Below are 27,344 nucleotides of genomic sequence, written 5' to 3'. Positions count from 1 at the left end.
AGTAGACCGCGGATACGCGATTGCGTGTATCGAATTTCTTTTTCGCGATATGAGGGCGGAGCGCGTGCTTCGTAGGTGTAGACATCGCATCCGCGGGCATTAATCCCGGCGCAAGAAGACGCCGCACATTGTCCGTCGGATCCCGCGGCACGGTCGCAAAAACACGTCGGAATTCTAGCAGGGGGATTGGCAACTTTTTTCCGATATCCGCGCGCCGTGGCCGACTCGAATGAACGTTAAAGCAAATGCTAGCCCCTTAAGTCAGTCGCCTGCTCGGTGCAACCGGCCGGCGACTCATGTACGGACAAGCTTTATGGCTCCATAAATCGCCGTTTCGGACTCTATTGTGTCTCTCTATCTGACTAGTTAACTGAGACGTCATTAATAACGGAAATGGCCAGGCGATTAATCGAGCGCGGGATAATATTGCTCTTCCAATAATTAAAATCGCTGATTGAGCTTGATATAATATTGACGAGCTTAATTTGCCGCGCTGTGAAGAAGAATGAATACAAATTGAAATATTTGACTCGAAAGAGGATTTCAATATTCGAAATTTTTTTCTACAGAGGACAAAATATTTTTAAAAAACTTGCAAATTATAATTGCAAATTGGCATCTTCCTGACTTACCATTTTATATCGAACTTTCCATTTACGATCGTGCTTTATTAAACAAATCACGCTTATTATAATATTGAAACTCGTCCAAGTTGTACCGATCGTTTTTTGAGAAACGAAAATCCGCGGCGCACACAATTTTCCCTATCGGATGACGAAGACTTGCACGCGTTTGCTGCGTATTTATCGTTATTGGAATATCTACGACGCAGGAATGCTCTTTATGGGAGCGTCGCGGAACCAGCGCAAGCAAGTGAACTCTCGAATTCATCGAGCGTTGCGTTACACGAAAATTGTGGACACGTTCCAGAAGTCAAGACGCAGCCGCAAAATACCGATTGCATTACGCGCCATATTACCGTAGATTACATTCCTCTTTCGAAGGGCGCCTGCCAGAGGGCGGATCGAAAATTCAGGAAATTCCATCGAGAAAATCACTTTCAACCCCGCCGCCGTTGCCGCCGCCGACGCCACCGCCGCAGCACGGTGTACCGCAACGAGCACGAATTGGGGGCGGACAGGTACGACTCTTGGCATTCTGCAGATTATTTGTACGCAATCTGTAGGTCGTGCCGCAGGGACGAGAAAGCGAAAGAGAGAATAGGAACAATTTCCTGACTCGCGTGTTGGTGCGTGTGTAGCGACGCGTGAGAGAGGCGCCCCGAGGAAGAAACAGGACGAGCGAGAAGAAGGAGAAGGAAGAAGAAGAAGAAGAAGAAGAAGAAGAAGAAGAAGAAGAAGAAGAAGAAGAAGAAGAAGAAGAAGAAGAAGAAGAAGAAGAAGAAGAAGAAGAAGAAGAAGAAGAGGAGGAGGAGGAGGAGGAGGAGGAGGAGGAGGAGGAGGAAGAAGAAGAAGAAGAAGAAGAAGAAGAAGAAGAAGAAGAAGAAGAAGACGACAACGTCGACGGCGACGAAGAGGACGACAACGACAACGTGGAAGAAGGAGAGGCAGAAGAAGTTGGAAGCGGTATATGGGGAAAGGTTGTTGGTGATGGTAGAGCGAAATGTCGGGGAGGAACCACGTCAGAGAGAGGAGAGAAGCGGTCGTCGCTTCTCTCCGAGGCTCTCTTTCTCTATCTTTCTCTCTCTCCCCCTTTCTCTCTCCGCGCGCACCTCGCTCAAAGCTCGAGGCAGGTTCTCAGAAGCTACCGGTGCTGGTGGAATCCGCGTGGAGCTGGATTATACTGCCAAAGGGTATATTTATCGGGCGAGAATGTATGCAGAAGCGCGGACATCGGCCACAAAGGGGCCGCCCCTGCGGATTTAGCCTTGACGCAACTTCGAGAGTGGACTCACGGATTCAAACCCGCGCCGCGGGGCCGCAGCATCCACCGTCGTAGCCCAGACCGGACTCCGCGTAATGGATTGCCCAACTTTCCTTCTTGCGCTCCTGCCGCTCCTTCCTTCCTCGTTCCTTTGCGCGAGAGGCTCCCTACTCTTCGCGAATAACCTATGCGAATCCACTTTATTGATACGTTTTATTGAAGTACTGCATCAAGCGCGGGCAGGCGCCGTTATTCGCTGCGACGCGCGAGAGAATGGGCGTTTAGCCGACGCTCGGACATAAATTCGCGATGAATAGCGCGCATTTTTACTGCCTCCGGAGGATTTTTTTAAATCACCGCTTACATGATCGACGCTTAGAATCTTCCATGCGTAAGCACTGCCTATCATGCCATTTATCACGAATGCATTGATCGGTATAATACTAGATGTGGAATAGACGTGAAAAGCAAAGAATTATTAATTAAGAATGCATTTGCATCGCGAAATTTTAAGAATATTAAAGATGAAAAATTCGCGCAAAAAGCAGAGCTTCTCGATTTCTTTAACATTTTTTGACATTTAATATAGAATTATTTAAACGTAATGGAGAGCCGAAAATTTCATTTAGATATGTAAAAATAATGTGACAGTTAGGCCTTTAACTTTAGACTTGATTCTACTTTTCGCATTTATTGCGAATGATATTTGCAATTTAAATCAACTTTGGATCGTTCGAGTTTTCTCTTTATGCCTTCTCGCTTCTCGTTCACGATCGCTTTGCGCAGCGAGACGCTTCGTCGAATGGTCTATCAATTTTTTTATATTGATACCACTAGCACTGCATCGCGTCAACCAAAAGAGGCACATCGTTATTTCCCGTAGGACCGTAAAACGCATTCGTTTCGGTTATACTCGAGGAATAAATTCAACATCTTCCCTCATAAAAGAGTAACTCGCGACGCGCGCTGCATACATCGGCGTCGCCGTGCGTATTTCGACGCAAATCGCAACGATCGCCGGCTTCCGTGGGCGAGAGACTGTTTTAAGCGAGATGGTAAACACAGTGTCGGAATGAAGGCGATGTGCGGCGCCTTGACGTTAAATGGACGGTGCAAAATGCGAGGCGCAGCATCTAATGCTCTTCGGGTGCATTCGGATCCGTGAATGCGTCCGTAGTCGCGAGCGCGGCCACCGCGGATAATGGATCGCTCGACTTTACTTCCTACACCACGCATTTACCGCGCCCGCCATGGGATCTCGGCGGCTTGCGAGTCGTTTTTTACCGATGCGTTTTATCGAAGTACCGTGTCAGCCGGGAGAGCGGTATCGAACCGACCGCAAGTGCGAGAGCGAGTGGATTTTAGTCGTTGTTCGTCGACACGTACGAGCCCGCGGTAATACGGAGACTTTTTGTCGCGGCGTTATTCGGCCACCTTAACGCAAAATCTCCATTTTGAATTCTTCCAAGGAAACCTTCGCATTTCGCTGAGGGTTGTGCGAAAGCGCGATTTTGCGGTTTATGAACACAAAATCGTGCTTTGCGTAATTCCCCCCGAGTGGAAAGGTTTCCTTGAAAGGACTATGCAAATGCAAAGGTTCTCTAACACTGAGGGTCCATACGTATACGCGGCGGAAGTCGCTGCATGAAAATGTAGGAGGTAAAGATCGAACGATATAAGGTCGATCCAACACAATAGCTAGGAAAAGTGTAGCGTTCAAAGTTTGGATAATCATAACAATAATAATATTTCACAACTTTCGATCTAATCGTATTAAATGCTAAGCAACGACAAAAGAAACGTTAATCTTGTACGTTTTGTATAAATTTTAATTTTGATATGTAAAAACCGTAATTTATTGATAATTGAAAAATGTACTATTTAACTTATTAATAATTTTTCGGTAAACCAACCATAAAATCATTTTTAAAGTTGGTTTTTTTTTTTAAAAGAGAGATTTACAATTTTTCTAAAAATATAGCGGATACACGGTTGAGTAATTTTTTCTATCAGAAATTACGGAAAGCTGAAGAAAAAACATTTTTGGATCGGAGCTTAGGTATTCATGATTTATCAACCGATATTCAAGGGTACCTTGCAATCCCGTCCAAAAAAAACTTTTTAGAATTCATAGATTTAGGGGAGAATATCCATGGATTTAGGGGAAAGACACGAAAGTAGGTGCTCGTCCTAAGACCCAGGAGTTATTTTTAAGGATCGTGAATTCCGAATTTGTCTTACTAAAATTTTATTCTTTCTTATTTGGATATGAAAAACACGCATTCTTTCGTTCTCTATTCCAGCGTTATATCCAGCCAACACGGAGAAAATTTTATATCAAAAATTACTATGTACAGCAGTAGCCGCGGACCATGAAGGAATTATAAAAATTTTTACTATATGTTTCTCACATAATGGCCATAGTATTGAAACTTATAGTTCCTCTTATCATGCGCGGCCACTGCCGTATCATACTAATTTTTCATATAAGATTTTCTCCGTGTAGCCTGTGATTGACATATTTTTCTTGAAAATCTCCTTGAATTCGCTTATGTACATCGTACTGTTTACATTTAAATCTATGGGTTTCGGTTAGTGCCTTTACGGCTTTACCGGCCAATCGCAACTACGATGTCGAACAAGCTGCAAAATGAATCACCCTACTCTTATCCTTACACGCGCGCTCTTTCCTCGCCGACGCGCTCGAATGTATCGCGTCGAATAGACCTCGCATGAATCAGTTTTATTAATATGTTTTAGCGGGGCACTCGATCATACGCTTGTCGGATCACCCATTAACGTATGCGTTAAGCATGATTCGTATTACATGTTAAATCCGCTTTTCGAACTTGTTAGATCTCGTTGCAATTGCAATCTGCATTACACGCGCGATTTACACACGTATTCAAAGAAAAAATATATATATCTCTCTAATCGTCTTTAAAAAATGTGTGAAGAGAATTATTTTTAAAAACAAATTTATTATATATGTATAAATGGTTTTTATATCCCATAAAATATCATATCATATACAAAAAAATTAAAATTTACGTAAAAAGTATTTTCATACACGGATTCCAACTAAAATTTTGCATCGCTCGTCGTATTCCTTTTTTTATCGACAAACCGAGCGCAACGCAACGTATCTCGCAAAATCCGTCTCCATTCATAGATAACTTATTAATGTAACTTTGGAAATGATACGTTGGTCATGTCTGTCGAAACGCCCAACCCACATAATGGATTGCCTAACTTTTCTTCCTATATGTATTCCGCTTTTTACTCTCGTCACCGAGAGATTTGCGTAGCTTTCTTATTTACATATTTCGTCGAAGTTGCACTCGTCAGGCCGATGCGAAATATTGCAAAAAATATGTTTCTCTTTATATCGTAGTGGCTCTACCTTTGATACACAAGTTTTGAAGTAAATTCGCGGTTTCCAGCATCTATCGGATTCATGATCTCCGCTAATGGATTACCGAAGCTTTTTTGCTCTTATCCATTTTGCTTTGCTTGGTTTGTGCGAGGACTGTAGTGACATCCCGTCTCCTCTCTTCACTATTTAGAGAAAAAAAATGAGGACAATACGAAAAAGGATTGTAAACGTCAAAAATAGAAATCGGAATAAACTATCTTTTTCGGCATTAAACTAATTTTATTACAGATAACATTCACAGTCTTTTTAGTTCTCAAATGTAATAACACGGAAATGAATAATAAGTAAATAATCATTTATTCAGCTTTTCTCGTTTTACACTTAATCTGTTGCGTTATTCGAGAAAAAAACTTTTATGTCATATAAAACTGTCTTTTTATATTTTTATCGCCTTCCGTACATACGCAGTTGATCGTTCTACGTGCGTCATTTCCTGTATCAAACGGATTTCCTGTATTATAGAAATTCCATAAACAATTGATAACTCCCTTTCAATTAATCAGTAGTCTGTTATGGCACAGCTTCCTGCTTTTAATTAAAGAAGCATTTGCGCAGAACGGCGCGAGATACGTGAAATTTATAGCTGCGTGTCTCGTAATAAATTTTGTCTACCTCGACACTCGACATTTACTCGTTCTTGTCGCGGCGAGCAAGGCAACGTAATTGTTACACATGTGTACATTTTTACGGCCCATTACGTATTATTCCTGTATGTCGCATCCTGTACTATACTATCTCTCGCTCCGGAGTTTACGCGCCCGTTTTATTGATCTCGGGACTTTCCGGGGTCTTAAGGAAAATGAGGAAAGTAGAATGCAATTAAAACTTGTTTCTACGAAGTAAGATTATCTAGGCGGAGTCAAAGAACTGGCTTCCTACATCGTTTAATCTAGCCAAATTAGCTTTTTATAGCTTAGTGTGCTTCTAACATACCGCAAATTTTTTGCAAATACGATTCGAAAAACTTGCAACATTTTTTCTCTCTTATTTTTTTTTCAACATCAAAAGTAAATGATAACGGCTGATTTCTCAAATTTAGATTTATTTTAGAAAAATTAATTTAAAAAAAGAAAGAAAAAGAGAGCTTAAAAATATTTCAAGCTACTTGTAGCTTATTAAAAAAAAAAAAAAAAAACAGGTCACATTTACGGTAAACTACAAGGAGAGCGAAGGACCATTTGGCTTACCAAGCGTCGCCTTATCGATCTTCTTTCGACGAGATGCTCGCAGAAAATTGGAGCTTCTCCGGTCATAAAAGTGACTTCAAAGCGGATCAAAAAATTAGAAAAGCAATGTTCTCGGCAGGTTATTGAGGTTCTTGGAAAAGATTCAAGAGGGACCGTATTCTTCTGACTTTTCCCCGTTATACGGGGCAGGTTTCCTTTTTATTCTCAACCCTTTTAGCAGTCAATCCTGGCACCCCTGTTCCGAACCTTCCGATTTAGCGATCGAGAGTATAGGAGTCGGGTTTACAGCGATATCCACTCGCATTGATCCTCGATGATCCTGTAGCCGGGCATTGTTGCGAACTCGAAACCCCCCCCCCCTACCTCCCCTTATTCGCGCGGATACGTCTTCGGAAATGGAGGGCGCGCGAGCGAACGGTTATACTCTTCCGGCCGAGTAGGATCTGTTGCTTTGAAGCGGCGGGAATCGAAATGTTTTAGTATTCCGCAGCCGTGTCGAAGATTTATGAGGTAAGAAGAACACGCGGGTCAAGGGGATCACGCGTATTAACCGGCGAACTATAAATTCGAGAGTCCCGCGTATATTTTGCATGTCTACCTGCGGAGACCACTTTTAGGTGAAACACAAGGACTCCGCCGCGGCGGATCGAAGCTGCCCCGCGTCAGTCGGATCGTATTTTTAGCTGGTCGCTGGCATCCACCGGCGAACGCGCTCAAATTTATGCGCTTACTATCGCCGCAGCATTTCTTAGCAATCTATATAGATATATACGGAATGTTCCAGACCAAATATATCACCCGTTAATAATACATTTCTGAGGTCATTTTTTTTTTTCAAATACGAAGCGTCCAAAGTTGATCGATTGGATTATCAACAATTCGCGCGCACAAACACGTCGTATATTGATTTTTATATCCTTACCATGTACGGAACCCCAGAAATCTGCTATCAACGGGTTATACGATCGTTTTGGACATTTTGTATGTATTTACATGTTCGAGCACCGCCTCTAAAACTGCACCGATGCTGAAATATTAAGAGCGCGTTGGCGCACAGAATTACGAGCGATACCCCTCGTGTCGTTACATAAGTCGCGCGCTTTATTACAGCCATTGTCAGCGTGTCGTACAGCGATGCGTGGGAGGTATGTCGTCGGTGATGTATTAACGCAATATCGCTAAGATAGTTTCTCTGTCATATTTTAACGCTATCGCGGATACATACATAGCTTGAATCGTAATAAAGATTTTGTCCACCGCCACCGCGTGACACTTGTATATGATTATAGCGGATGATATGTACACACATCTCGCGTTTCGCGCGTCTCACCGTAAATTGAAATTTTTTTTAATAATATATGACGAAATTTAATAGTTTTTTTTTTTTTTTTTATAATTCCGCACGATGAAACTCCTAATGCTATTGCAGCGTTCGTGGGAAGATAGGAATATAAGTTACGCGTTATATGTTTGACCCATAAAAGCGGACGTTTAATTTTACGTCGCTTATGTTTACGTTGGAATTTTATGTCAAGTGATATAAATACAAATTATGCAAATTATCTTGAACATGATATATTTTTATACTTTTCGCTGAGAAAGTTTGAGGTCATAAACTTGCCGCTCGGAATTTTTATTTTATCTCACATTTCTTTCCTGCGAATTCGCACATTCCCCCGACATCGTCGCGACACTATATAAGTCCGTAATTAAATTATCCCGTCACGAACGCCGCTCGAAATCGACTGTTCGTCGTCGCATAAAGAACGTTTTCGTTCACCGCCATCGAAAATCCTCGCGGCGCCGTCTAATCGAAATCGAAATGGACGATGCGTGTACCCTAGCGCGAGCTCGAGTAGAATCGAGAAATGCCGCATCACATACGGCTCTTCATGGGCAGTGGATTCGAAGGGTGCCGCAAGAAGCCGTTGCATCCATGAGCACACCGGTGCCGCACGACGACGCGGTACTCACATTCGATTCTGCGGTACTCTCCCTCCCCCCCTCTCTCTCTCTCTCTCTCTCTCTCTCTCTCTCTCTCTCTCTCCGTCTCTCCTTCTTTCTCCCTCTCGCGCTCTCGTGAAAGGAAAAGCCAGAGAATACGAGATAGCCGGGCTTACCTCCAGCGTGCCAGGCGATTATGTCGATATCAAATACCACGAAGTGCACTCAGCTGCGCTTTTGCACTGGCGCGACGACGGCGTAGTTCGCTCTTCCTCTCTGTTTCTCTCTTTCTCTCTCTCTCTCTCTCGCCATCGGTCTATTAAATTCCCCGTGTAAAATCGTATTGTCTTTCCGGCTCGGCCCCGCTGTGTATACCGAGTGCGTCCAGAAGCACTTCATTATCATATAATTTCCCTGTTCCCTCGCGGATTACCGCCGCGAGACGGAATCGAGCGTACGCGGTGTGCCCACGTAGTATACCGACGACGACACGTGTGCGCCGTGTACCGTGTCCTCCGAGCGACTCCGAGCGCGTCTCCTTAATGTATTCAGTCCCTCGGCGTCGCGGTACGTCGCCCCGGGCATTAGAACGAGACTTAGGTCGGCAGGAATTGTCTCTCTGTACGAACTGGGCGAGCGGCGGAGTAAACTTTGTTTATAACCCGGGCGAGCGCATAGGCGGACGATAAAATATCACGTTAAAGTCAACGAGTATCGTCGCGATCTGGCATTTCAGCGCCGCGAGGTATAGCGTTCGCGTTCCCGTATAGTTTTTCGCCGTGGTCGACCGCGACGACACCGCGAGTCATTATGAGATCGGAGTACGCGACGCTCTGGTTTGAATCGCCAGGAATCGTTCGTGTGTTGCTCGTGTTACTGCTTTCCGGAGAAATTCGAAGGAATACGAGAAGACTTGCATGCGAGACCGCTTACGAGATAATAAAGATTGTAGGTGCTGTAAAAGATCGCATATACATATAGTATTCTGCCAATGAAATGTAACAGGCGGACGTTTTCATTTTTATTTCAACATTTCCGTCATGACGTTTACTACAGCGAGGTTGGGTATCTTGAAATCATCAAAAATATAAAAATAATATCGGGCAATCAAAAAATATGCAATTTTTTCATATTAAATTTAACCGGACGGAAATTTAATGAATTTTTACACATTTTTGTATTTAAAGCCATTTTTGTTGAAAAGCGTGTAAAACATTTTTCTATGAAAGATCATTTTTTATCGCTTCCATCGCGATGTACTGAATAATCTGCATTACGCCACACGAGATACTGCATAAGTATCTCCCGTAAAAGGGCGCATTTGGCCACATTCGTATTCCGGAACGCGTTGCGTGTAATCCTTTATCACTCGCATTATCAATTAATGAGAATTACATTCCGGTAAAGTACATTTAAAGCTTTGTGCCGCTGGGATAATAGTCGTGGTAATGAAGATTCCATCTCCCCTGTGCCCGCAATAGCGATAAACGTGGGAAAGCACGTAGATTAACAATCGTCCGGCGAGCGCGCGGCGACGTGGGGGCCGCGCGTCGCAAAAAAAAAAAAAAACGGGGACATTTAAACTGTCAGATAAATATTTCCCCGATCGCGCCGAGCGATGTTGCGTCGCGCCGCGTCGCACATATTTATTCGCGAGCGATTTCACGTCGATTTATCGCGGAAACAATAAATCGCCGTGCACCGGTCCGGCCTCCGTTGGTTCACGCCCTAACACGTAGCATCCCGGCCACGTGTACGCGGCGCGTAAACGAGCGTATTCGCGCGCGCGCGCGAGCGCTCGGTGATTTTCGTAATCTAGCCTTTGGGGCACGGCTTGCGGCGCGAACTTTTTCATCGTGCCGCGCCGAGTGTGTGTATCGGCGGCAACCGGGCGATATCGCGTGATTACCGCACGCCTCGTCGCTCGGGGAGGCATTCACATCGTTCTCGCAAAACCTACCACGTCCTCGCTCACCGGCCGAGATGGATTGAAACGTCAGTAGGAACTCGACTGTTATTAGGCTCTAAGCCGCATTTATTGGCCGCTAATCCCACGTGGCACCGCATACTCGCCCGTCTTATCGCTTTTATGCCCGAGGCAGAGTCTTTAACTAATCACTTATTTTGCGATTTGTATGGAAAACGTATTAAAATGAATATTTATTGTATTCTGTGCTTCCTTCGACGTAAAGTTTTACATTCGTATTTGTTTTTGGCCGATTATGCGGTGAGAACACATCTATCCGCGTCGCGGTAGGGCGATAGAGTTCGTATGAGTTAATGATATTCCTTGAACGCCCAGTTGAAGCAAGAAGATAATGAGAGCTGGTTGGCACATCGTATAAGGAGCAAAGTATAGACGCGGAGGGCGTCCCATATCCATAATAATCAGTAGGGGGATCGAAAGCAGCAAAGGGAGCGATATATAAGGGAGTTTGCATTACCTTGCCTCCCAGTCTGATGCACTTATCCGAAATATTAATGCACCGTCGGACGCGGTGGCGAGTGCCGTAAATCAAGAAAAAGCCACACGAGAGCCGTCAGATATATATCTTAGAATTGAATTGGGGAAATAAATATTCGCGCGTGCTTTACATTGATTTATTGTAAGAACAACGAAATTGTACCGTGTAGCGCACGGCCGGCCCGAGGGGTTTTACGCTTTGTAACGTATAACTCCGCGCGTGTAAACGGGCGGCTTAACGCATTATCGGTCATTTTCGCGACTTACAATTTCGCGAATACAGAGAGGCCGGCAACGGCGTTATTCCGCGGCGAACGAGCTCACAGGAAGATTTAAACCGCTATAAATTAACCTTTTGATCTCTTGATATCTTCTTTTAAAAAGATATGTCGCGAAATAGCTCGAAATTAGCACTATTGTGATGAAAATAGAATGCAAATGTATCGTTGTATAATTAGGAAGGTTTGTTAAATATACAATTTGCAAACTGCACAAAACAGTTAATATTGTGATTGCTGGAACGAGAAAGCGATACTGTATTGTGTATCATTAATTAATTGCGTAATAATTGCACAAATACAGAGAAATCAACAAAAAAAAATACAGTTTTATTTTAACTGGAAAACTTTTCAAAGAAAAAATATATTATTTTTATATTATTTATTTTTTGATTTATATTTAATCAGAAGTGCGCAATTGCAACGTAATGAAAATTTGTTACGAAATGTATGATCTTCATTAAACAGCTAATATTATTATCCTACTTCTATCTACATCACTCGATTCACTTTCGCTTCTAGAAACTTGTTTATACATAATCAAATAATGTTATATAAGATTTTAAATAATCATGTTTGCTTCGCGTATGAAATATTATTTGCCTAGTGCTTTTACTTCTCATCAACGTGTATGTTTTTACTGGAAAACGTATTTACAGAAATAGACGAGGGTTCAATGGATTCAAGCGGTAAACACGAGATTAAACGCAGGTGTGCATTACATTCATGATAAAAAGTAAAAGCTATATGTTACGCGTTCCTCAGAGGTCGTATTGCAAACCAAGAGATCATTGAAAAAACGCACATGTGCAAGTATCACGTGAAGCAGGTTAGTTGCATTATGTTCGAGTAACTTTTTACGTCGTCCTACTGGTTCTTCTACTCGCGATGTATGCGGTGTACAAGTTGACGAGCTACTTCGTTGCAGTAGCATCCAGATACAAGGCTTCGCTAATCTAGATGTAAAATCTTTTAATCGACTTTTTGTTGATAAAAAGGCAAATTATATACGTCATCTAGTAGAGACGATTCATATTGCGCGTGTCATATAGATAATGTTGTAGTCTTGCAAAAGGATAATCCGACAGGTGGGATATTTCAAACTAAATTATATTTAGCGCTGTTGTTTCAAACGCGAGAGAGCTCTACTTTCATAAGTTTCTAGAGATTGTTAAATTACAGTTGTTAATTTTTTGCTCACTGTTTAATTGTCAATTTGGATATTGTTAATTTTGTGTCATGCTGTTATTTTGAAATATTCAAGATATTGAAATGTTAAATACGTCTGATAACTTTCTTAATCCACGTCTTTTGTGAAGGCAGTTACCATTTGAAGAATTTGCAATTTCCTCGCTCAGCTGCAATTTCACGACGGCAAAGAACGCCGCGTTTGCGGCGAGACGCACGTTCGCTCGCTCGTTCGCTCGCTCACTTGAGCGGAGTTAAATCGCGACTAGCCGGAACATACCAGAAAGATGCCTACAGATGCCGCATTGTGAACATGCAGCACATAATAGATAATTCATAAAACATTTCTACATGCGTATACGCGTACCGGCGGCAGTTCGCGGATTAAGTGGGAGGGCGGCTGTACGCTGCGGCAGCAGCACAGTGAAGGGCGCGGATATGTGTTTTCCGTTGTATGTATCACAGTACGAGAACGACCGTAGAGGGACTCCCTCTCCTGTCCCTCTGGATAGCAGCCCTTTCGCAACCTCGTGTGTGCGTGTGAGTCTTGAGGGCCGCGAGAAAAATAGCGGCACTCGCGAAGACTACGATAATTGAAGGTTCCGCCGCCTGGTAACCTTGCGCGTGCATGCGTGCGTGCGTGCGTGCCTGCCCTGCGTGCCTGCGTGCACGAACGTATGTGTGTAGTCGATGTGTACTCGGTTTTCCGAAGGAATTTTTTCTCGGAGCGGAGAGCGCAGCCGGCGACTGTTACTCTTGTGTTCTGTAAGATCGTTCACGTAAATTATAACGATTATGTCGATTCGCCGATTCGCGTCTCACGGTCGACGATCGATTAATAATTTAGGGTGACATTAACTCATTAAATATCATCGCGCTGACTTCAATTACCGCGAATCTCCTTGCTTGTCACTGCAATTGTTGCGTTGCACGAAATACTCGTAATCCGATGAACCGGTTCATTTCAAAGCAAAGAATTTAAATTAAAGTCAATTAACATGCCACAAAATGGTTGAGAAAATATATAGCATTATGGACATGCTGTATACTGAATACACAACGAGTTAACGCGACAAAGACCGGCTTCTTAACCGGCTTCTCTGGTAGATTTTTATAAAATAATTTATTATTACATATGAATATATTGTGATAAATGGTAAAAAAATATTAATACCCATATTTTAAATAATATATATGTGTATCATAGAGCACGCCACTTTAGTAAAAAGAAATTGAAAAACTATTCTTGTACTTGTTAAGATGGTGCTAGGAAGCATCGATGCATAATCTCCGTATTCCAAGCTTAATTCCAAGGAACGGATGGGAGTTAGCTATTGTAACGAATTAAAAGGCAACGGTTCTTGCATCGTTAAAAATATCGTCAATGGGAACGGATCGGTACATGTAATAATCACGCGCATAAAAATGCACCAAGTAATCTTTATGATCATTAAAATCCTGCAAGATCCGATCCTAATTCCGTTAAATGATAAATGCGACGACTCTCCTTCCTCTTTTATTTCTCACAGAACTGTGTTCTGTTTATTGTCCACACCTGGTTAAATAGTTGCGTGAAGTTAAAAGCGCGCTATTGGCGTACTGACATTAATGAACAGTTTTCCGTAGATAATCGATTCATAAAAACGGCAATGATGCTTTCAAGAATGTAATTGCCGGTCGAATATCCTTGCGTCCGCTACCACGACGCGAACCGGTTGCGCGCCGGTGCAAGTATCATCTCGCGAAATTTTAATCCATAGAATCTCATCCAACTCGTCGTGTTTTTGCGGCTAGGGAAATTGTGCTCTCAGCTGCACGCATTGCGTGCAAGATAATTGGCGCCTCTTCAAGCGCCGAGTACGGCGAGTACGGCGTCCTTGGGATAGTGATGAGTTTGGCGCAAATGTCTCAGGCTTCGGTTAGTACGCTCATTACTCGTCAAGTAATGTGTCGTTCACGGAAATATGTTAATGTCTTAACGAGGAAAATGATAAAAATCGAAATTCTTCCTGTGTTGGTCTGCTTCATTTTTTTCAGACACAAGCAACATGTTCTCACTTAATATATTGTACGTTTACCTGTCGCAATTTTATGTTTCGAGAAGCTGAAGAAATTAAAAATAGAATTAATTTAATTATGATATATACTTTCGTTTGCGTAATGCGACTTTAAAAGTAAACGTGTGTTTCTTATTAAAAGCTTCTTTTCGAGGAACGTTGCAAGCGCATACTTTTTAACATATTACATTTTAGAGAAAAGAGATAAATGTATGACAATAATTATAATGGTATGCCACTAGAAGACAATGCAAAGCAATATATAAGATAAAATGTAATATAACTTGCAATTACATACGCAATGTAATAACAGTTTCCTTAAGCGTCTTGTTAAATGAGTACTTTTATTAATTATAGAAAACTTCTTGGAAAAAAGAGGGTAACTTGCAACATGTTCCCAAAGACCGTTTGAATTTTTCCCGTGCAAAACCAGTCTTATAAGCATCTTTCGTCTACAAAGTATCAAGTAATTGCCATCGTAAAAATTCCGGACGTGTACCGTCTCGCTGATATCTTGCCTCCATCGAATGAAATTAATATAGTAATTGTGCGCACCGGCGGAGTAGCTCTTTGTGTATCGCGGGAGATCTTCTAAACTTCCTTTTGAAGGCGAATTGAATAATTCACACTCCTGGTTTGCGCGAGGCAACTAATTCGCGGGGAAGAAGTCGCGCGAGCACATACTCCTATTGGAAGATCGGTTCAATTTCTGATGCACGCGGATATCAATATCGGCGCGGAAACAGACAAATGGATATGCATCGGGCTGAGCGATGCACTCTTCTATTTGCGCGGTGTAATCGGCAAATGGAGAAGGCGAAGGAAGAGAAAGGGTAGGGTTCAATAGAGACATTCCGATCCGCATTTCCTTATTGCTGTTCGGTCGGTGGGATAGATCTATCGGTCATTATGATAATAATTTTCCGGTCGAACGACTATACGGAATCGTGGTACACTTCTTTCTTTTTTTTTTTTTAAATATCGACTTTTAAGCTTTGAACGTTTGTTTCCGCTTTCTCGTGCAAATAGTAAGTTGCAAAAAATTGATTTACGAGATATCTGTTGCGAATTGTTTCAAATATTTTTTTTTTTTTTAATTAAATATCACAATTTACGCGGAAATTAAATATTTGTGTATTTAGACACATTTAGGTCAGCGAGATGAAAAGTTTGTTAACATCAATAAAACGTGTGCCAATTTCGTGCATTGTTTGTTGATGCTGATTAAATTGTTGGGTAATTTACACTTCAATAGTGGAAATACATGCAAGCAATTTCAATTGTCTATTTTTATCTGGATTTTATTCGCTTATCGCTTGATTTTACTAAACACAATCAAAATATATTAATCACGAACGAATTAAACAGAGGAATCTTTAAAAGCAGCACGTTTATAAATTGTTATTTTTTTATAGATTTAGTTCTTTAATTTCTTTATGACAATTTTTTATGAAACGCGAATGAACTAATGGATTAACGAATGCATGAAATCTCAGTTTTACAAAATATTTATACGTTAATGAATTATCGATATTTATTCATAATTTAAGCGTATTCAGTGATTAAATTTTTACCCCAATTATTCCACCTAAATCATAATTCCAACGTTAAAAAGATCGGTGAAAACCTACAATATTACAGTGTAAAATACGCAGCGCGTGAATGATTACATTGAAAAAGAACGAAATCAACGATAGGCAGTGGAAAATGTAGATGAGCAAAAAAAGTAGGATCTCCTTATCCGGATGTCTGTTTCTTTCGGCGTGCTACTTTTTTAGCGAGTAACTGGCTGTCTCCCTTCTGCCATTCGTGCAAATCCCACATGACCCGCGCGGCACACACACTTCGCCCGACTTCGCGCTCTTGACACGTTCGCGCGGCCCACGATCGCGCGGCGCGCCGTAAATCATAATTATCACCGTTGCGCGCTTTTATTTGCATAGAGGAAATTCATTAGGTTCGCCCGACCATTGTAAACAACGGGACGCCGCGGGAAGAGTAAACGAAGGGAGGAGGGGGGGGGGGAGAGCGAGGGAACGATAGAGAGCGGCGGAGGAGGCAGCGATCGTGGGAGGGGTGGGACACGCGGGACGGCGGCAAAGGGGGAAGGAGGGTAATTTACAAGGAGAGCTCGAGCCTCTCTCGAGCAGCGAGATCGTGAGTTCGAGGCACGGAGGTGAGCTTCTCGGCCGACGGGCGTGCGGTATCGATATTACCAATAATTGTCGGCCTGAAAGGTTATCTCAAGAAAGCGTGCATAGCAAACTCCCAACCGACGTGGAGCCGATAAGTTATGGCGCCCTCACCGCGCGCGTCCCCTATTCCCTCCCCGTCACGGCGAGACGGGGGGGGGGGGAGGGAACGAAGTTGCACGCCACCGGCATGTAGAACGGCGATTGCGAGTTGGCGACGGCCTCGCCGCTTCAGAGACTTCGGAAGGGACCGTGTTCTCAGCGCGCGCGTTTAGCGCTGAATGCGTTCATTCGATGCGCCCGATCGCCCCGATGAATGCGACTGCAATTCGCATTAACGTGTTAGACGATGGGGAAACCACACGGAGTTCCACGTTTCGCGGTGAGCGCGGATTTAAAGCGTCGTTCCTGCCCGCGGGAATGCGGACCTGGGTGGAATAAGAGGAAATGAATCCGCAGCGTTTCGTTCTAAACGAAAACCCAAGCTCGTCGAATCGATACATTTTCCGTCGCATTTTCACGGGGATCGATTTATGAAATCTTTCTGGCGGAGGAGATGCGCCGCAAGAAGGATGCCACAAATCCATTCTCCAGTCCTTGTAGGGAGTCTCGAACGGAAGTAGTTTACAAGCATCCTATTCTACGTCGCATGTCATCGAGAAGAGTCCGTAACCGAGCGTAAAGATCCATGAGAATATGCGAGAGTTGCTTGCAGTATAAGACCAAAAGTAATCCTTTACGGATCTCTTTTTACTCGCGGGGCATTTTTCCACCGCGATACGTCGGCGTTGTAGGCAGATGCGCGTTCAGCGCTGCGCCATCACCGGTTATATGATTTGACATTTCCCTCGCGAGCGGTGTTGAGCGTGAAAACTGAAAGCCGCGCAGAAAGACGGTATGTTCGCTTCTCGATACGCGCATCATCCTGAAACCGCGTAAGACTAAACTGCGTAAAGTAGCACGCGATCAAATAACGGCAGCGATTATCGGCGGAATGCGCGATTCACATTCGAGCGAAAGGTCTTGAATCGAATCGTCTTGAATTCCTTCATGCTCATCGCTTATCCTTTGCACTTATCTAGAAAGATTTGTGTAATTTTTTTTTACTTCTGAAGCAATTTATATTTTTTTTCTAAAATAATTACTTTAATTATTCTCCGCTCGTGCAATTAGAAAGATGTATGTGAACTTCATTCGACTGAAGATGACCCGCGAGAAAAGGCGGACTGGTCAGAGGCTCTGACTCGAGTGTCACTAGGTCGTGCCTCGCAAAGCATTGTGACGCCTCTCGCATTTAGCGCAGCTCATACACGCGACGCATCGCAACGCCTTTCGCATTTAACGCAGGATGCGCAGAGTCGGCCGATGACGAGCAGAGGGGACGCGTGGGACCGTGGACTCTCTCGTCGCGTCGCATCGTCGCGATTCCATCCACGCTTGACGAATTTCAGCGAGCGCGCGGATCTTGATTACGGGCACGCAATTACGGCACAATGTGGCCGCGCAATTTTTCACAATGCGCGTCCGCGCTCGCGCGGAGGACGACTTCCTATACGGTGGCGACTCGCTTAAACGCGCTAACAGCTCGCGAAGATATTCGTCCGCTCGGTTCTCGCTTGTCCACTATAATTTGCGAAAGAAATGATAACTATAGCGTTGTCAGTGAAAGGAAGCGCTAAGAGCATCGTTCAGTACCTACTTACATCGGCGGTGTCCTTCACCTGCGACCTCGCGCGAGTTAACATCCTGCCGGGGGTTTCCTAGAAACCCGCGCGTTCTTCAGTTCTTTCCCGCACATGATACACGGATGTTAAACACTCGCCCGATAAATCATCGGTGCATGCTCGGAAATTTTATTTACACTTTACTCCCCCGATCGCGATAAACGACTTCCCTCGGTCCATTTATCGCGGTAATTTTTCGCCGGTTTGATAAACTGTTTGATAAATTTCACGTTCACTTCATTCAGAAGTGCCGGCCGATAGCGTGGAACTTTTATTATGATTTCTTGTCGAATCATGAATCACCTGAGGTTATATAAATATTTTCACATGCTCTTTTAGAGTATTTCGAAATCAAAGTTTCGCCTGTCTGGCCGCATAAGTAGGCAGCCACGCGATTTCTATCGAGAGTTCTCGTTAAACGGCCGACAATAGGTTCAACTAAACGCGTCGACAGCCACGGTCCATGAATCTTCGTACGTCGTGACGGGGGCCGTGCCGCGGAGGGAAAGTAGAAAAAGGTTAAAGGATTAACAGTAACTCACAATTATGACTCGCCGATAGCACACGTCCCGTCCATCATCGAGGCATTAACGTCCGTCGAATCACAAATAACCAGCCGTATCGATCAGCGGTATTTCGATGTATTAATTATTACTTCGCCTCCGCTCGTAGGCGATTTTCAGACATATCGCAAGCGACCGCGTCTATTCGCGGAACGACGTGTTTACGTGACTATACCTGGCACGTGTCCGTTTCAACGACGAAGGATATCGATATTCCGAGTGATTGCGATTGATACAACGCCTTAATACACGAATATTATTGCGGAACACGAAATAAGCCGCAATGCTCTATCGGCTCGAGCACACCCGATGTATTTATTAAATGTGCATGGCTTATCGCGCGTAAATATCTGGGGACGAAGCGTCGGATGGAAAGAGAGAGAGAGAGAGAAGGGCGCTCGCGAACGTTTATTTGTTGCTCGTAACGTCTTGTACTTGTTATTCACGGCGCGAGCGTACCCGCGAGTCTTTAGTTTGCGCGAACTCCTCTTCCACGGCGGTGGAGCAAATGATACTCTACTCTGTCCCACCTTTTGGAATGCCATAAACAAGAATTCGCTCGATAATGTATTTGAAAGGCGCGTACGTTTTATTTCAAGCGGCGCAACGATCCCCTTTTTATTCGACGGGTCCCGGGTATCTTCCCGGATTGTATAACCGCGCTCGCGCGCCGGCGAAAAAATGTATGCGCAAATATATTTCGACGGTCGTGCCTTGCCTTTATATGCTGCCTGCCTGCCACAGTGGATATGAATTTTCGTGCAGCACGGTCGTGCACGTGTATTCCCACCATCGGGCCGCCCGTATTCTCGCCGAGTTCGCGCGCAGTGGTGCTCACCGTACGCGCGCGCGCGCGCTCTTACGGCCGAGCGATCGTCGCGATCGTTTGCGGAAAATGGGAGCGCCGTTACGGATACACGCCGTATATAATCGGTTGTTGGCTTTCTTAATTTCCCATGCCGTTCAACACTATCGCCGCGGGGAAAAAACTGCTCGCCCTCGTTCGCGCTGCGCGCGCTACGATACACACGTTACTCGCCTCACTCCGTGAGGTAATCGCGCGCACGCATTTTCATAATTACCGCAAACTGCTTTACTTTGTAAGCGGGGCGCTATTGTATCTCGGGCGCGCGCGGTTTGCATATCGGCGAGCGTCTTAATTACGGACGAAAAATGCCGCGGCGTACTACTTACGGTGTCATTACGGCATAACGGATCCCGCCGGCGATACTTCCTTTCTCTCTCTCTCTCTCTCTCTCTCTCTCTCTCTCTCTCTACCTCTCGCACCCCGTCGAAACGCGCGGCAACTAGTTACGGAGTATTATTCGCATAACCGCACCGTGAAATGCGCTTTTATACGCCGCGAGCGGTTTTACACAGCGAAGGTAATTGTCCGGCGTATAAAGCAAATTAATTATTTGCCCGTTCGCCGGTTTCCGCGCGCGTACATTGCGAAGCACTGCGACCGAAGCGGGAGAAGAAGGGGGAGGGGGAACTCGCGGGGATTCGCGCGAGAGATCCGCGAGCTTAATTCCCGGCTTCGGAGAAGGATAGGCCGGACGCGTACGCATACGCGTGAATTGTTGACATTCGGTATAATACACATTTCATTTGCGTAATTAACGGCCCTGATGTATAGCTACATCGGCGAGCGAACGGAAAACCATTCATAATACGGCCACTCGCCACTCGACGATTACTCATATGCGATACATATCGCATGAGTTCCGAGAGAGAGAGAAAGAGAGAGAAAGGAGAAGAGATGCTGCGGCTCCTACTCGGCAGATCGTTTCATATTCGGTCGTTGGATGGGAAAAAACGCACTGACGGCTTTAGATTTAAGAATAGATCCGGTCTAGGCGATCGGAGATACGGAGTGGGCGGTGAGTTAGCTTTTCAATCGGACGATTTATGTCGATGAGCAACGCGGCCTAAATCACTCGCAAGTAATTTTCAGAATTGCGAGTCGCGCCGCTCTATCGCGTGTATTCGTCTCGTCGCCTCGCCTCGGGCACGTCCCACGGTTCACCATTTTCACGAATATATCCGCGCACGCGTGCGACATCGATTTTCCGCGATCTCAGTCACGGATCGGCCGATCGGCGACGGGGGGGGGGGGGGGGGGGGTAACCGGTCGCGCGCGATCGTGAATAATTCAATCTTCGTTTGCTGAGAAACCGGGTGGACGTTAGGAGCGCATTAATGCGGTCTACTAACGAGTGCAGGCTAATCTGGCATACTCGCACTGACAGGCTCAACGTGCCGTAAAACGGGAGGCACGATGCCATCGTCGCCGCTGTCTTTTTATCCTGAAAAGGCCGCGACGGACGCACAACCGAGAAAGCGAACAGAGAGAGAGAGAGAGAGAGAGAGAGAGAGAGAGAGAGGGAGCGAAGGGACAGAGAAACTGCGAGAGATTAAGAAAGAATAAGACACAGCGGCGGTCACATCGATGGTGAAGAGACAAAGAGGCGCGAGGGGTACGAGCAAATAACGACGGGAAAAGGGAGTGATGTGCGCGGGGAAGGGCGAGGGAAAGAGAGTGAGAAGCAGATTGAGGTTGATAGGAAAGAAAATCGCACTCGCACGGCGTCTCGTTAGCTTGTTAACTTGCACGCAACACCTTCGGCTCAAATACCGGATACACGCCGGCCTCTCTTCTTCGTTTCCCTCGTGCAAACGTGCCGCTCTCTCCCTCTCTCTCTCTCTCTCTCTCTCGCTCTCCCCTGGCGCTCCCCCTCTCTTGCCCTACCGAACCGTACACCCACCGACGTGCAACAGCCCCCGCTCCCCGCCCTTCCTCTTTCTTCTCCTCGCGCTGTCTTCCTTCGCTTATGGCCGGTCCATCAACCCTTTCTGCATGATCCTGCCCATTCGAGAAACTCGCAGAGACATCGCGTCCCGAGGTTACTTCGCTCTACGGGATATCGCGACGCTTCTCGGCTCTGCTTGCCGCTGTTGTTCCTCGAGGAAAACTCAGTAAGACGCTTTTTCTCCAGCGTTAGCTCCCGGCCGCGCTCCGCCCTGGCGAAGCACTCTTTCTCTCCGGCAAGCGAATGGCATTAGCTCTCGGCGACAGGTTTCCGGAGAGAGAAAAGTTCGACGGGGAAAGTAAGGGATAAGGGAACGGAGCGGCGGAAGCGCGCGGAAATCGGGAGCACGGTTCGTTGAATTATTTCTCTCCATTGGATATTGACATTCATTTGTGTCGACCGTAAGTTTGCCGGCTACGAGAACGGAGACGTAAGTCGGCGAATTGCATTACGCTCCCTGTAGACCTGACTGGCTTTGTTGTCTATCGGGATGTTTTCGCATTACTCCGAGAGAGCTGCCTGTAAGCACCTTATTTTCCAGCGTTTCATATAATGAGCAGGGAATAATAGATCCAAATAGGATAGCTTAACGCGCGATACGGTATTTAGAATTCCAACAAATTGCACATCACACGTGGAATTTTTGCGCAAAGCTTGCTCTAGTTCGGACAGCGATTTAACACGTCATTCGGTACGCGTGCATTAACTAAATGCGTGTAGCACATGCCTTATCGTACTATCGCGCTCTAGGCCGTTTTATACGCGTGTGATTGCTCCGCGTGCTTGTTTATCTAAAAATCTATACATAAACGATAGTGCACTGTACACCGCGATAAGACGCGATCCATCGATAAATTCCGCAGTGAGCATTTTTCTGGCGTCAGCCTCTGCTAAGTCATCGCGGCGGTAGCAACCGCTATTGCTAGCCTGACGATACCGATCGAGTACCGCCGACGATATTAATTATTAGAGCAGCGCGAAGCGATGCGCCGCCAATCTCTCCACGATAAGCTTTTCTCCCGCCAGCCCGCTATCTCCGTAATTCATCTTCCTCTTCGTATCGTACGAGGCACGAATCCACGTGAAATTTAAGGCGCCATATCTCCGACGAGGCTTCGATTCGAGATGCAATCGCATGGCCGCGCGTCGGCGCGTCCGCTTTTGGCCGTCGTTCAGTGGCATTTAATTAAAGAAAAAGAACGAGGAGGAGAAACGAGCGGCAAATCTCGGAAAGGTCGTCGTTATGTCGCTGCGTATTAGCCCCGAGTGGCGCGTTCAATTATCGCCGCGACGTTACATCGCCGGCGTAAACCGGCCTTAATGTTGCATCCACGCCGAGGAGGAGAAACACCAATAGTCTGCAGAACATTCTATCCTTGTTCCTCCAATGTGAATTGACTTCTGAATTGACTTGGAAACTTTATCAACTAGATGGATTTTCTAAAACATACATACCTGCAAAATTGCTCGAGGTTCTCTCTCAAGCTGTTGAATTTATCGGACAGTGCGCGATCTATATGGTCAATAATTGATTTAATAAATTATATTGTCAGTTTATTCTGAAATTTCTACTGTTTTTGGATAGCTCACGTTGATCGTTAAGCTCGACTGCCTAACTTTCGAGTAATCTAAATAAATATTATCGCGGTATGTCGCATTGTAGAAAATAAATGTATAATTACAATCATTATAGCGAGCAATTTTCGGACCAATTATTATAGGCGTAAATCTCTACACGTATATGAATTTACAGTTTGCTGGTGAAATGAATTTCCAGTGTTGCAATGAAGTACGATTATACGAATAAAATAATCGTAAATTTACTTGTACAATCTGCTTCATTACAAGACTGGAAATTAATTGTACCTGCAAATTTGCACACATTAATGTGAAATTTCACAATTACAACAGTTGGTCGCAAAATTATCCATCGCAGTCGCGATTTCGCTCATGTTTTTTTTTCTTCTTTCTACAATGCAATAGTGTGAATCCACCTTAAGGATCAACGAGCGAGCCGGGGAGTCACTCGGCTTTTCGCGGCGGGCGAGGACAACGCTCGAGCACGACGAAAATTCTCGAGGGCGCATAAGACAGAGAGCCCGGCGTTTCTTGTCATACCGTCGGCGGGAAGGTGGACGGGCGCTAACCGTCCCCACCGCGCCCTGGTACCCGCGGTAACCGGACGACCAGGCAGCCGAGCGAGCGAGGCATGCGAGCCTCGAGCAGGACGAATACCCCGGGTTCGCGGGAGAAGGAGAGAGTGTTCCCTCTGTCGAACCGTTCGGCATGGGACGCTACCGACCGCAAGATCGGCTCGATCGGTCTCGGCGTTCTATTCAATTGCGTACGTGACACAAAGGACGAACGGTGGAAGGACGGCGAGGGGGATTGGGACGTCCCCTCCCCTGTCCGCGCGCGACTCCTCGTCCAGCCAGTTCTTCCGTGGTTCGTAACGATTCGACCCTGCGGAAATGTGCGCTCGAGCCACCTCCAGCAACCGCGTTGCGCACCGATTTCAATACGCGCGCCCGTACTATTTTCTCTGTATACAATTACACCGCAGTTTGCTGCGAAGTGTCCATCAAACTTTCTAACCGCGCGCAACCCAACACATCGCTCATTAAATGGTAATAGTGTCGATTTATTTACGTGCTCGCGTTGTTCTTGGCGAGTTGTTGAGGCTGATGGTGCGAAATTGTGTCTTTGAATTGCGCGGTTTCAAAAATTCCGCGAATAAACAAATCGCAACACATGATGGATGACGTTCGGAGAAGAATGCGCGATCTTCATATTTTGCTTCTATATATAAATTTCGCTCATCAGCAATATTTTTATCGTCGGAGCTTAAGTTGTATAAAATGATAAAAACATCTCGAATTTTTCTAACATTTTTCTTTATTGTTATTCAGTGCTTGAGCGACAACGAAAAATACGCAAATTGAATGTTCACTTAATGCACATAGAGTTGAAAGTCTGCTCTCTCTTGTGTCGAGCTAATTTGACTTGCGAGTTCCGCACGATTTAAATAGCAATTGGAGGCTCGCTTTATTCAAGAAAACTGGAATACGAAAACGACGTGAAAACGGAAGCATTTACGCGATTCATTTTACATTGCTCGTCGCCGTATTGACGCAGAGATCTGCGTCTGGAATTTCTCCGGTATCGTTTCACTCGCGATTTCTGGAGCCAATGCGTTCAGACGGAAGTATGGTAATAAAACTTGAGAGTTAAATGTTACCGCGAGAGAAAACTAACCTCCGAGTGCAGTTTCGTTGTAGAAACTTAAGCAGCCATCGGAATAGAAAAATTTCTCCGCGGAGTCGCTTCGCGGAATATAAAGTAGCCGCGCGTAGAGCCGCGTGTTCCTTCTGCAGAACCACTCGATTGAGCAGATCCTATCGGCCATCCGATCGATTCGATTTGCATCCGCCGACATTCTAGCTCAATAAAATATGCCGACACACGACCGTCTGGCACGGCCATTCGAACTGCCCTAAATTAAAGGAGACGTCTTCACCGACGTCGATTTCGGATCCGTCACTGTCGTTTTGCTGCAAATGAAAATAGAATTTCTATTGTAACATTGATATCAGATTTATCGACGAAGCAAATTTAGTTCGAGATCCACGTAAAGTTGCAAATTTTGAAACAATTTTCCATATAAAATTACATTATAAAAACCGGTGACGGAAAAGTATCAAGCGTTCTTTTTTTCGCTGGGAGAACCGCTGATTGCCAAATAAGGTCCGCGTGCTGCCGAAACGAACGGGGGAGGAACGCCGTGTCGGACGAGTTTGATCGCTGCGGATAACACAGAAGTTTTATTTACATAGCTTGGACACAGGAGAGTCAATGACGGATTTTTATATCAAGTGGCTCGCCTGCCATCTCCACTTTTGCTTTTCACTTTGAATTCTTTGGAACGATTTCTCGGATGCAACTGCGCGAAGCGCGTTTTTATAAATCGCGAGCGTGTAGCGTCAGAACATCGTCATCCCAGTCGTCTCGCTCGTTTTCCCGAGAGATTCCTACAGCGCGTTCAAATCGCTTCACGTGCAAACCTGCACGAGAATTACGGCAATGGAATCCTCAACGACGCGTACCGATAAATCCAACGCGCGCGAGCGTCGGGCACGCGTATTAATCATTCGACGGAGTTTCTACTTATCATGATCAGCGTATAACTTAATTCCTGCTTTAGCCGGGTGTTAAATCGCACGTCCGCACGTCCAAAGTGCGGAAGGACATAGATCTCACCCTGATGCTAGCGTTCCCCTTGCTATTCGGCTGGCTTGCGAGCCGTGATCACGCTGTGCGGCTTCTATCCGTAGCCGCGTGAAATTGAGCGAGGAGTATAATCAAACTCCTTTCAACGAGTACTCAAGAATTAGTATTTTCAGAAAAAAATTTAGAACAGCTCACTCTAATAGTGTGCTTACCGCGCAAAATCAAGCGGAGAAAATTGTGATGGGTTTTGTATGAGAAACGAAAAGAAATATTAATTAAAATTTAAATATACTAATTAATAATTAAAAATGAGTTACATAAAAAATTAATAAATATGTATCGAATGATGTCATGAAGAATAATGTGAAAATGACGATGCCAATTTCATAAATCTGAAATTTAAATATCTCAAGACTTTTCGTACCTGAAATATTTTAGGACAAAAGCGACGGGAGCATTTTATCAACTCACTTTGAAAGTAACGCATTACTGAATGAAGAATGTAATTTCAAACTTTAGAATATTGCTTCGTTGTATAATAATAAGAAAAAGAATTGCGGAAGCTTAAATTATACGTTTGCGACTGACGTAGTGGATGATTGTTATCTCGGCAGCAATCTTATCGACAGTCGCAGATGTATCGGGAGTCAGGAGAACACGAAGGTTTCAAGGCTGTTCCAAAAGTTTTCATTGTTTTGCGTTTGCTGTCGCGCGTGACACGAAATCCGGCGGAATGGCTGTGCACGAGAATTTCGATCGTTTGCAGCTGTGCTCATTTTCTCAACAGCAGATGTTCTTCCCGCGAGGCTACGCTCGCGTGTACGAGGTTGCGCGCATGTACGTGCCCCTTTTATGGTTATTTTACAACTTACAGAAATTCCCATTCGCCGTGCACTGGTAACGCGCGGATCCGCTTCAAAAAAATATAATATATTTATACAAGTGCGTTAATCGCATCGCGTAATGCGCACTTTCAATAAGATACAATCGTTCTTGGGAGGGGTTTGACGGCTCGTTACCTCTTAATAGCGGCGCGTCTCCTCTGTAATTGAAATCTTAAAACAATTCTATTTGCATACGAAAGCTCTTTGATCGCGCTAGAGTCAACAGTGTTGTACAAGTTTGACTCAACTCTACATCTATTACGCGGTTGCAATTGAAGTGACGAGATCGAGGAATTGTGTGTCACTGTTTTTTTCGGTTACCTTTTGACGCAGTTAAGTAGCGCTTCTTTTAATTACGCGTTAGATCAATTTTGACTCGCGTCTTTGAGATATAACTCGCAACCGAAATATTTCTAGTAGTCTTATGATTTGAAAAAGATAAAAAGATTGTAAATTTAACCGGAGAAACGGTGTTCGTGTATAAGATATGGAGATTAATCTCG

At 44.7% G+C, this 27,344-nt stretch overlaps 1 protein-coding gene across 3 annotated transcripts in view; it reads left to right on the top strand.

The window, feature by feature from the left end:
* Su(var)3-3 (lysine-specific histone demethylase Su(var)3-3) overlaps positions 1-27,344 on the top strand; it is a 97,504-nt gene that overhangs the window by 17,839 nt on the left and 52,321 nt on the right. The gene's annotated exons all lie outside the window — the stretch shown is intronic.

The sequence above is a fragment of the Linepithema humile genome, chromosome 5 (assembly GCF_040581485.1).
Source record: "Linepithema humile isolate Giens D197 chromosome 5, Lhum_UNIL_v1.0, whole genome shotgun sequence".
NCBI classification, from domain to species: domain Eukaryota; kingdom Metazoa; phylum Arthropoda; class Insecta; order Hymenoptera; family Formicidae; genus Linepithema; species Linepithema humile.
This window is presented reverse-complemented; position numbering and strand designations above follow the sequence as displayed.